The sequence below is a fragment of the Felis catus genome, chromosome C1, assembly GCF_018350175.1.
Source record: "Felis catus isolate Fca126 chromosome C1, F.catus_Fca126_mat1.0, whole genome shotgun sequence".
NCBI classification, from domain to species: Eukaryota; Metazoa; Chordata; class Mammalia; order Carnivora; family Felidae; genus Felis; species Felis catus.
The window spans coordinates 56,580,869-56,593,847 of NC_058375.1; the positions used below are offsets into that span (position 1 = coordinate 56,580,869).

At 37.8% G+C, this 12,979-nt stretch overlaps 1 long non-coding RNA gene across 9 annotated transcripts in view; it reads left to right on the top strand.

Moving 5' to 3' along the window:
* The window catches only part of LOC109502384, a 93,827-nt gene extending 81,136 nt beyond the window's left edge, over positions 1-12,691 (top strand). For 7 of the 9 annotated variants that reach the window (XR_006584380.1, XR_006584379.1, XR_006584385.1 and 4 more), the window contains 2 exons: positions 9,200-9,295; positions 11,642-12,691. This is a non-coding gene — a long non-coding RNA (uncharacterized LOC109502384). Of the gene's footprint in view, positions 1-9,199; positions 9,296-10,014; positions 11,018-11,641 lie in introns of those variants that run through there. The other 2 variants (XR_006584381.1, XR_006584382.1) reach the window with 2 other exon arrangements.
* Positions 12,692-12,979: the final 288 nt, after the last annotated feature.

A 12,979-nucleotide genomic window follows, 5' to 3' on the forward strand; every position in this document is an offset into this window, starting at 1 on the left:
GTAACTAAACTGCACACAGTGCTCTTATAGATTCTCTCATTCTCCTAAAGGCACTAAAAGCAGCCATAAAGCCTCCCAGAGTCTAAACTTCAATGGGTACAAACAACTGTGACCTACTTAGGACATGAGATATCTCAGGCACTCAAAAGCTAACTCCAAAATGCCTTGACTCAATTTTGTCCATTCCTCTCCCTAAAAAAATGCAACCACATATATTTCTCGGGGCAGCGGGCTATTGTCACCAATAGATTCTTAACTTTGTTGCTTTTGCTAAACTCCTGCATGCTCTCCCCACCATACCACCTCAAAGCCCATTTCCTGGGGCTCCCCCACTCCCTGCAGAGGCATTAATTTTCTTGGAAGCTCTGAAATGAACATTGTCACACCCCCAGATCTCAACTTACCTAATTTTGACAAACCTTTTCGGCTATATTGCCATGAAAATAATGGGATTGCTATAGAACCACCTTTTACCTTTCAGATATGTCCTAAAGCATGTTTCTCATATCGGTTGGACCCTGTAGCAGCAGGCATGGTCCTGTACCTGTGTGTGGTATCTGTGGTAGCTGCGACAGCTGCCCTAATTGACAAGGCCAGTACTCTTATATTAGGCTCCCCTGTTCACTTCTATGCTCCCCATGCTGTGTCTGCTCTCTCACAAGTGCATAAGACACAGCATCTCTACATGGCCACAGACCGCCTATGAACAAGCCCTACTAACAGTCTTTCCATCATCTTACATCGTTGTAACACTTTAAATCTGACTATTCTATTGCTCCCTGATGATTCCATGTGACTGCCTTGTGACTATAGAATTGGTCCCAAAGCCACCAGAAAGCTTCTTAGATGCCCCTTTAGACAACCCAGACTTACTTCCATTTGCGGTGACTCTTGTCAATGACATTTCTGGGGAAACATAATAACTGGTTATGCCTTAGGTTCCCCACATGAAACACAAGGCATACTCTTTGCCCACTGTAAAATCAGACTGAATTGCTAAACTTACAGATCTTATTAAAGCTTGCACACTGATGAAAGGAAAAACTACTATTTACATTGACTCCAGACATGCTTTTGGAGTCAGCCATGCTGTTGGCACAATGTAGAAACCTCACAGATTGTTAACCTCTGTTGGTAGTCCTATTGCCAATGGGAATATGATTGGTCCTACTATAGGCTATACACCTCCCTACTAAAATTGTTCATTGTCCACCTCATACTAAGGAGACCAATACCGTATCTCTAGGAAATAATAGGGCTGACAAAGGTGCTAAACATACAGCCTGAAATAGACCCCCTATTTTATCACTACCCAATTTATAAACTTGCCTTATCTTTGATTGATATTATTGATTATCAAATGTCCCCAAGTCTGACAAAGACAATGAATACAAAAGCGTGCCCAGTAATTAACCAGATTATACATTGTGCTAAGCGAACTTCTGTGGTCCTTTTTCTTTTGACCTTTCGGCTTGCACTTATCTCCCATCAATGGGGACATATGTGCAGATGGGGGATAGTAATAGAATTAAAAGATAATTGGTTCTGTTCTGGCATCCACACAATTTCTGACCAAATTATTTCCCAGTGTACTGCTTGTAAATGTCACCAAAGTTTTAGAAGAAACCAACTTGCTTTAGGAAGTCTTCCAAGGCCCACATTGCCCCTTGCAGTACTCCAAATGGATTTTACAGATTTTCCTCCAGCTTTAGGCCATTCCCACTGCATGGTACTTGTCTATGTGTTTAGTGGATGGACCGAATGCTATTGAACTAGATGTGCTGATGCCACAACAGTAGTAAAGAAATTAATAACTTAGATTTTTCCTTGTTTTGGCATTATTTTATGGATTGAATCAGATCAAAGAACTCATTTGACAGAAGAAATAAGTTGCTGCTTGCAAAACCTCTGAGGTACTCATTTCATACCTCAATCATAGGACAAGTGGAACATAAAACTCAGACATAAAAAGGATTTTAGGAAAAGTCTGTCAAGAAAATGGACTTAAATATTATCTCTTACCCTTATAAAAATCTAGAATACTCCAAATAGGGGACATGGTTTATCCCCTTTTGAAAAGTAAAGTTCAGTTGCCCTATGCCTACTGGCATCTACAAACCTTCCATTCCCAGACTGAGTGAACATTATGGGGACTTTAGTGAGCAATGTGAGATTATGATTAGCTATATACAAGAATTAGTTAGGATACTTGGAACAGATCATCAATAGGTAAAAAAAAAAAAAAAGTCACAACCTCCAAACATCCCTTACCATCCGTTTCCACCGGGAAGGTGGAAAGAGCAAGGTTTTTAGAAGGTAGTACACACTGCCATCTCACTGAGAATGACCTTATCAAGTAAAGTAACCATTTACACTGCCATCAAAACAAAAGAAAAATCCTCCTGAATTCCTATAAGCTATGCCAAACTAAACCCAGATCAGCACTCCCAAGACAACTGGAAGACCATTCCTACAGGTAACCTTACAGTAAGGATTTCTAGGATCAATTCCCAAGCCCAAGAAGCATATGATATCATGAAGTAAACAGCTTTCCCCAAGAACATGGATTAGAAACTATACTTTCATCTATTTTCTCCTTCTACTAAGTCTCCTAGTCTACAAAAACAAAAAATAAAACAAAGTAAAACAACACTGTTACTTTAAGTGAAGCCTCCTCTTTCTTTGACCATTTACTTAAAGGCTTACTAAAGATTGCTTATTTCAGTCTTATTCTCCCTCTGATCCTCCACTATGGCCTTTCTCTCAAATTGTGTCTTGCTCTTATTAACCCTCACTGTGTTTTTCAACAGGTCAAGCATAGACCTGACATTCCCTTACTCTGGTTTTCCAAACACCGGCCACATTAACTAACTAGTCTGGCTATTGGTCATGTCAACCTCTAGATCATGCAAAAGAACCTGAAATGAGTTTTGTTCCTGCCCATATGAACTACCTCTGGCAAATGGATATATGACAGGGTATGGTATCCACATCCACGAAAACAATATCACTTTGTTTCCCCTTCTGCTAATCGGACATGAGAAAACATTTAAAGATTCTCAAGGACTGTTCTTTGCTCAGGTAGAGTCATTAGAAGGGAGTTTTTCCCTCTGTGTTGAAAACAGGAATGGTGCTGGATCCTTCCTAGGTGACATACCAAGGCAATAGTACAGTAAAACTCTGGTTTGGCTCCCTAGGTGACGTCTTCAAGCCTCACAAAGGTCATAGATGGCCCTGGCACTGACTCTTATAGTACAAACACATGTCAAATCACTAGATGTTACAGCTAGCTCACAGGCCACCCTTATGCAGTCTGGGGTGGCTTAGTTGCTCCCCTAATTATGCTCCCCAACACCGAAGATTACATATGGCTAGACCAGAATTATGGACTAGGTCACAGTATTTTAGCCAGGTAACAAAACCAAGTCTCATAACTGCCAAACCTGAACTATAAGTCTTCTATATCAGATACTTCACAATCTATTCTGTTCCTATGGATGGATATAAATGCATGGAAAATGGGAGGTATCAGATGACAGATGACAAAACACACCAAACACCAACCTGATGCATCAAAAATTTCATTCCGATCTTATTTGATGAGGTATATGAAGGATTCAAAAATGGGCAGGACAATATGGACTTGGATACCTGATGCCTTCTGTCACCAGGTACTCTACTTCAAATGTAAGCCAAATCGCAAACTTGGGCACCTTTGTTTATAAAGTACTGCCACATAAACATACAAAGTGTACTAGGCACAATGTCCCAGAAGACCCACAATTCTAAATTCTTTTCAGCATCGAGACCCCTTTTCCCAGGCTTTGGTAGTGCTGAGCTGGAAAAGGCAGTTTGTAATCTTTCCATAATAATAGAAACGGAGTTCAAACTTCAATGTGCAAACATTGGAAGCACTTCAAATGGAAGTTAATAGTCTAGCCTCTGTTTCATTCCACAAATGTGCCCTGGACACACTGATGGCCCAGTTAGGAGGAGCTGGTGCAATTACTGGTGGGGAACGCTGTTCCTGTGTAAATCACATGGGAAAATAGTGTCTAATCTGCACCTTTAAAGGATAAGATAAACACTCTCCATCAGATGTATGAGGCTCAACTATTTTTTTTTTTTAATTGGATTGGACTATTCCCAAGGATGAGAGACTGGTTTAATGGAATATGGAGAAATGTGCTTAGATTTTTTTTCTTTTCTGCTTATTCATTCTTGTTCCAATCTATGTTCTACTCTTCCTTTAAAGATTCCTTGCCAGTCAGTTACTAACTCATTTCTTCTCTGCACAGTCAATAGCTCAGTTTTTAATATGTGAAACTTTGGGGAATTTCTCAGATGGGGGAAATAAAGGGTTCAGGACATACCACCCCAAAAGAAGTTGTCTTGGCATATTGATTATTTTTGAGTTAAAGGAACTTAAAAAATAGTGAGTGTAAGAAGGGAACTCTGTTTTCCCTTTTTCCTTCTGGAAGCAGAAAGTAGAGCTGCCTTCCCTATATCAGGAGGAAAGAAACATCCTTGTCACCAGAAGTGGGAGTCAAAACCAGGAGAATCCTCTACAAAGTAACCTTGTTAAAATAACTCTCAATATTCCTTTGTTCTCATCATTTATTTTAATTGCTTTTCCACAATTGCCACCCTTCATTCAATGCAGTCAGTATATAAGCATTTAGGTTTTATCACTGCTTTGGGTTTTTATTTCACCATGTAGTCTCCCGTGCCATGTAAAACTAATATTAAATAAATTTGTATTTCTCTTGTTAATGTGTGTTATATCAATTTAATTCTCAGGCCCAACTGGAGACTCTAAGAGAGTAGAGGTAAAATTTTTTGTTTCTCCTACAAAAGCAATCAATAGAAACTTTCTCTGAGGGGGCCATATATTGAACTTAGCAGAGGAAGACTTCAAAGCAATTATTATGAGCATGTTTAAAGGAACCAGTACCTTAAAAAATAAAGAGAAAAATAATAGTGATTAATCAAATAGAGGATATCAATAAAGAAATACAGATTATTTAAACAATCAAACAACTTCTGGAATTGAAAAGTACAATAATTGAAATTAAAATTTCACTAAAGGGGCTCAATAACAAATTTCAGCTGGCAGAATAAAATGAATCAGTGAAAGTGAAGATACATCAAGAATTATGAGAAATTACAGAAAGAAAAATGAACAGAGTCTCAGAGACCTGAGGAGTACCAACAAATGATCCAACATAAGTGTTTCAGAAGTAGAGGACAGAAAGAGGAAGAAAAATATTTAAGAAATAATGCCAGAAAATAACTAATATATATATATATATATATATATATATATATAATATGTACATATTATATATATATGTATATAGTAAAAGACATCTGTATTACTCCGCTCAAGCTGCTGTAATAAAATACCCTTTACCGAACAGCTTAAACAACAGATACTTATTTCTCACAATTTTGGAGAATAAGTCCAAGATCAAGGTACTTGCAGATTGAGTTCCTGATGAGAACCTTCTTCCTGGCTTATAGATGGCTGCTTGTCCTCACATGGCAGAGAGGAAGTATTCTGGTCTCTTTTCCTCTTCCTATAAGGGTATGAATCCCAATATGGAGGCCCTTCCTCATGACCTCATTTAAACCTAATTACCTTACAAAGGCCCCACCTCTAAATACCATCATAATGAGGATTAGAGCTTCAACATATGAACATTAGGGGGACACAAACATTTAGTTCATAACAGCATCCTACAAATGAATTTAAGTGGTGCACTAGAAAATATTAAATACAATAAAAGCAATAAAAGAAGAACAGAAATACAAAAAATGCATGATATAAATCCGAATAAAATTTCAACAAATATGTTGAAAGTAAAAGCATTTGACAAACATATATTGGAAACTGACAATACCTGTTGCTGGTAAGGATGCGATAGGAACTCTCATTTATTGCTGGTGGGTACATAGAAACGGACTCATTGGAAGACAGTTTGGCAGTTTCTTATAAAGCTAAACATAATCTTATCTTATGAGCCAGCAATGTGCTCCTAGATATTTATCCAACTGATCTGAAGCCTTATGTCACAAAAAACCTGCACATGAATGTTTATAGTAGCTGTATTTACACTGGCCAAAAGCTGAAAACAACCAAAATGTCCTTTAATAGGTGAATAGGTAAACTGTGGAGTGAAATATTATTCAGTGATAAAAAGACATGAAGCCATAAAAAGGCATGATAAATTTTAAATGCATATACTAAGTGAAATAAACCATTTTTAAAAGGCTGCATACTCTATGATTCTAATATATGACAATCTGGAAAAGAGAAAACTAGAGACAGTAAAAAAGATCAGAGTTGACAGGAGATAGGAGTGCAGGGGAAGTCCCAGTAGATGAAGTACAGGAAATTTTTTAGGGTGTCGAAAGAATTTTGTGTGATAATATAATTGTGGATATAGGACACTATGCATTTGTCAAAACTTTAGAGCCAAGAGAGTGAACTTCAATTATGCAAATATTAAAAAATCATTTAGGAGGTAGAGGAATCCGAGGATTGAATCCAGTATGTGACAACACTGTCTCTGTTGTATGTTTTAAAAATGTGTAAAACAACCTCACTGAAGGGGCTTGGGTAAGAGGTGCTGACCTAAGTAACTTTGGAAATGAATGAAGTCTATAAATAGTGACAAAAGAAACTATGCATATGCACTGTCACTAACTGATAAAGTTATTTCCCATGGGCATACAGCTTAACAATTCTGATACTGCTATTCTGGAATTGAACAGGTAAGTAAACTGATGTCATGATGGGAGTCAGCTGTTAGGTGATGTCTCACTGTTACAATGATAAGTCATGTCCACAGTATGTATCCTTGATAAACAAAAGGAGAGGGCTAGAAGGATTCAAGTGGAAATGGACTAGAGTTTGAGACATTAGTATGAACTCATGTTAGGCTTAATATCAATATAGATGTTTATATACAGAGATGTGTATGTGTGCAGGTTAATACATACATGTATATTTCCTTGCTCTGTCATCTGAGAAGGCCAGTAGCAATTAGCACACTTAGTGCCCAGATTTTGGTTTCTAATGACATTCACCAATAAAAGGAACCAGGGCTTCTTGGAGAACTAGTTGATTCTAGGACTAGGACAGGAAATATACAAAATGAGCCTGGATCATCCTACAGTGTCAGAAAGTAAGGAAGTGTTCAAAAGCAAGCTAACGAACAGACACCCACAGTGTTGGACATACATCTGAGGGACACAGGAACTAAATGAAAGAACTCCCAGTGGCCAAAGCTGGAATAATTTAAGCAACAAAATTTGTAAGATACTATTGGGCCATAATCGAAATTATAAAATGGGTATCCATGAGTCCATACTGATACAAATAAGTGATTGAATAAATATTAACTGGGGTGAAGAGACAGACCTCCCATGCAGAAGAATTCCAAGTTTGGGCTGTATATAGTGACTTTCTTACAAAGAGTACGGTATGAAAAGGAAGGAAAAATGAGTAACTTTACAGGAGAGAAACCTGACAAACACTTACCTCAGTCAGCTAACCAAGCTCAACATCAACAGTTATAAGTCATATTGATAGTATATATACTTGATAAGATGTGATGAAAATGGCACTTTACCTTTGTGGTTTTCCTCTCAAATGCATAACCCCAGTCTAATCACAAGGAAAACATAATAATGGAGGGACATTACACAAAGTACCTGGCCAGGATGCCTCAGATATGTTAAAGTCATCAAAAACAAGGAAAGTCTGAGAAACTCTCATGTCAAGGGGAGAATGAGTAGACATGATAAGCAAATGTAATGTGGCCTCCTGGATGGGATCCTGAATCAGAAAAGGACAGAGAAAAACTGAGGAAATCTGATTAAAGAATGGACTTTAATTAATAATAGTGTGTCAGTATTAGTTTATTAATTTTAATAAATGTACCATACCAATGTAAGATGTTAATAATAGGGGAAAATTAATGTGAGTTGTGTGGAAACTCTGTATTTTACAATTTTTGTAAATTTTCTGGAAATCTAGAACTTTAAAAAATATAATATTTAAAAAATGTGTGTATGTATATATATATATATACATATATATATATGTATATATATGTATATATGTATATATATATACCTGTGTACCTGTGTGTGTATGTATCATGAAAGCAGTAACCATAAAAACGTTATAGTGGCATGGGATACCCGGGTGGCTCAGTTGGTTAAGCATATGACTCTTTATTTTAGCACAAGTCCTGATCTCACAGTTTGTGAGTTCAAGACCCGTGTTGGGCTCTGCACAGACATTGTGGACCCTGCTTGGGATTCTCTCTCCCTATCTCTCTGCTCCTCCCCTGCTTGCTCTCTCTCTCTCTCTCTCTCTCAAAATAAATAAATAAACTTAAAAAAATTAAAAAAAATACATATATTTTTTTAAAAAGTTATAGTGGCTCTAATAATGTCAAGTAAAATAGAATTTAAGACAAAAATATAATAGATAAAATGTGATATGTCCATAATGCCCATATAATGAAATATTATTCAGCAATAAAACGGTATGAACTATTGATGAACCTCACTACAACATGGATGAACCTCAAAAACATTATGCTGATTGGAAAAAGCCAGATGCAAAAGATCTGTTGTTATAGATTCCATTTATACCAAATGTCCAGAAAAGGCAATCCTATAGAGACAGCAAGTAGATTAGTGGTTGCCTCAAGCTGGAAGTGGAAAAGTGGTTTGGCTGCAAATAGGCATGAGGGATCTTTTTGGGGTGATGGAAATGTTCTAAAATGGGACTGTGGCGATGACTCTAAATTTAATTTTACTGAAGATCATTGAACAGTACGTTTAATCTGAGGCAAACTTTAGGGGGGGCAGTGAAACTTCTGATGTGTATATTATATGTCAATAAAGCTGTTTAAAACATTAAAAAAAATTAAATTTAGATAAGTTAATGATTAACAAGCAGATTAATATCAATATTGGCCATTTCTATGGCCTATAAGAATGCACATGATAGCCCTGGCACAGAAGCAGGCCAAGGAGTCAATTTAATCATAGGTCATGCTGCATTATGCTTAGGCAAGGTGCTGGCTTTGTTTAGTTTTGCCTTTAAAATGTTGTAATGAAATTTTGCCCTACTTTCTAAGAACTTAAATTACATTTCTTCTTCCTTTTTTCTTTGTAGTTGGAGAATTTGTGGCACATTGACTGAACAAAACACAGTCTTGTTCTTATGACTCCTTGCCGGTGTGATGTGGAATTACACTCTCCTGAGGACATGGTCAGCACTTAAAGGCCCTTCCTTCTCAATGTCCAGAGAAAGCTGTTTCCAAGCTCTTCCTCACCAGCCATGGTGGCCTCCTGGTCTTTGCTGGGAATCTGGGAGGCAGACACAATAGCTAGACAACCTCAAGGATGGCTAGAATTCTGTTCCTTCTGGCTTACCAAAGGGCAAACCCAGGGTCAGTAGGTCCTTCCCAGTGTTGGATGGTCACTTTCAACCAGCCCACAGATACACTGTGGAAGCAAACCTCAAGAGCAGCAAAGCCTGTACAAAGAGGTAATTCATACACAAGGGTAGTTCTGTGGTAGTTGGTAGACCCCCAGTGGGACATGTAAGTTCATAACCAGCCTGAATTGAGTTATGAGAAAGTTAAAATCATCACCATCATTAGTGATACAAAGATGGTAGGAAAAAAGAGAGCTGTTCTGAGTTATTCTTGTTTCCCAGCATTTTGTGAGGTGTCCTATCTCTAGGCCTTTGTATATACTTCTCTCTTCTGTCATGTCTCTCTTCCACATAGGAAAATCTTTTAACACTGTCAAGATTCAACTCAAATGTTCTTTCTTCCAAGAAGCTTTCCTTGACTCCCTTCACTTTAGTGAAGGAGGTACACTCTCCTTTGTATGCCTTGGGGCTTGGTGCCTGTCCTGGTTTTTGTCTTCCTCTATTATACTCTAATTGATACTCTATTATATCATGTACCTTCCTGTTCTCAGCCTTAGATGAAGAGTATCTTGAGGAGCTCAGTTGAACTGTTGATTCATCTCTACATCCCAGGACATAGTACAGTGACCGGCATGGAGAAGGAGAAGTGGCTCATAATAAATATTCCATTAATGAGCAAGGAATGAGTAAAAGAAGAATGAAGAGAGACCAGCCTCCAGAGGAAACTTTGAAGTTTCCTCTCACCCTATTCCTGTATCCCCCAGTTGGCCTGGGTTGCCACACCCTTTGTGGGATCTGTGCTATTTCTAGCCCATTTTTCAAAAACATTTTTATTATAGGTTGAAACATGCAACTTTGAAAATTGTCTTTCAAATTCATGGCCTTCAACCCTAGAATTAGGTTGCAAATATGTGTCTTTGGTTGCTAGTAATGAAAAAAAGATTGAATGGGGAGAACTTTCCATGGGAAGGACATATAATAATGTTACAAAGAGCAGTCTTTATAACATTGCAAGGGAATATCATATTTTTTTCCAAATGCTTTACAAGGATGTTGGGGAAGAGGATGACCTTAGGCCTCACCAATTCTTTCTCTATGGTTCTACGTATTGACTTGCAAAGAGACCACACTGCATTGCTCTTCGCCAAGATAAGCATTGAGAAATGCATTTATTCATGTCCTGCCTCCCAAATTTGTGAAACAAACTCATTTCATACTTCCTTCTTATCTCTGAGCAATGAATTTACTGAGATAAACAGATACATAGCATGTCCTGAAACCTCCCACAATGCACCTCTTTCACAAACTTGATCTCCCTTTCTCCTAACATACAAACCTCTTCTAGAAATATACTTGTTCCACTGTTAGTGTTCCCTGGAAAGCAGTCCTACCTCAAATTCAACACACACCCAGATATTTTTGGAAAATTTTTGTTGTCTTGTACCTGATTAGGTTTGGTAGTATTGAAGGGTGTTAAAATTTAGCCTCCCTTAGTTCATCAATTCAGGATAAATCCACATTTCATGCTCTCGCATAAAAACTTAATGCAGTGTAGACCCTTGTGTGTGTGACTGTTTCTTCCATGACCTTGAAGGTAGAGAGTGGGTCTAGTTCCCTTCCTGATACCCACGGCCTAATTCTGGGCCTGACATCGAAAAGGTACTTGATAAAATGTGACTTTTAACTTTGAGCCCTTAGAAGCACAACATGACTGTGTTTAGCACCTGAAGGGCCAGTGTTAGCAGAAGGATGAAAAATTGGGGATGTTTGGGCAGCATTTGAGAATTAATGGTGGCCAGGAAGATCTCTTAAATGAGGAAAGGCAAGGAAGCTAGTGGAAGACAGTTAAATGGGGCAGAGGAACTCGAAAAGGGGAATAGACAAAGAACCACTGTCAGGCTGGGCTCTTCCTCCTTACCTGTCCTCAGCTCCAGAACCCATTGAACTTCTTTGGGTTTTTCTTTGTTGTCCCACCTGCTCCAATTCTGGCCAGGAGAGTTGCAGTGCAGGATGAGTAATTGTAAGCAGGTGGAGAACAGTAACTGAATGTAAAGTTTAGGAATTTATTTAGTCAAGAATTTTGAAGTTATGTTAAAATGTCAGGCTGCACTATAATATTTCACTGCTCAAGGAGTTGACCTTCTAAACGACTAATCATCTTTCCCCTGTAAAATGTAGTATACTCCAGTGGAAACAGCCCATGAACAACAGCCTGGTGTTCCATATCTCCAAGGTCTGCCAGAATTGCTGCTGGGTTGATTTGGAGGATTGGCTGGGTTGGGCTAAGGTTAAGCCAAGAAGATTTTTTTCAAAGTGGCATTTGGGGGTAACTACGGTATGTTCCCAAACAACAGATGATGAAGACAAAGAGATGTGATCGTAAAGGTATGTGACCTCAAAGGTATCTAACTTTGGTCTTTTGCCAGATTCTTATTTGTCAAAATAGCCCAGAGAATGTCAACCAAAGGTCATGTTGGAAGAAAAATTACAATTTGCCAAATTTTTTTTTAACTTCAGTTTTTTAAGAAGTAGGAAATAAACAGTGGTTAGACTGCAGGTGTCTTTTTGTTTAATTGTGAAGACACTTTTAGAATATCTTAAATGCCTTCCAAAATGTGGTAGTTAATATTTAAAGTATAAATATTTAAGCAAAATAAGAAACTTGCCTATTGGGCAAAATGAGAAATTTTGAACTCTTCATTTGAGTTCAGAGTGTACCATCTGTAACTCTGTACCTGAGTTCTTGGCATGTAGTGGGAGTTCATAAACATTTGGCGAGTGAGTGGGGAAGCTAAAAACCAACTGCATTATGCAATCCTGCTATGCTATTTCAGTTGGAAGCAGCTAGTTGGTTATACCTAATGGGGCCTTAGCATTGTGATTCTTTTGCTATAAAAGTAGATAGAGTGAGAAGACAGGCACAACTTTAAACTACCTATTCTCAACAGCAAGAAGACTATTTTATTAGAAATGCGTGTGTGTACTTGTGTTTGTAGGAAAAGCTTACAATGCAACAGAACCAGCTTTCTGAAAATTGGCCATGCAGTCTTTGTAATCAGTACTTCATGCGCTTGTCGTCGTTACAGATGGGTGAGCAGATAACTCCAAGATTCTATAAGGCCACAGTGATTTAATGAAACTAATGGTGGTATCATTTTGCATTTTTCTTGATTGCAAAGTCATATATTTTTTAATTGTAGAAAATAAAAAAGCAGAAAGAAATGAAAACTCAGAGTCACTACTATTGATACGTTTTTAGAGTATTTTTAGTGCAAAGATATGTAATAGGCAGAATTCCAAGATGGGGTTATTCTTGTGATTACGTGATGTTACCTGGAAAAAGGAATTTTATAGAGGTAGTTAAGTTACTAATCAGTTGACCTTAAAATAAGGACATTATTCAGGTGTGGGCCTAACCTAATGATAGGAATCCTTTAAAAGCAAAGTTTTCTTTCCCTAGTTGAAGAAGTAAAAGTCAGAGATTCAAAACATGAGAGGAATTCAACATTCCAGCCA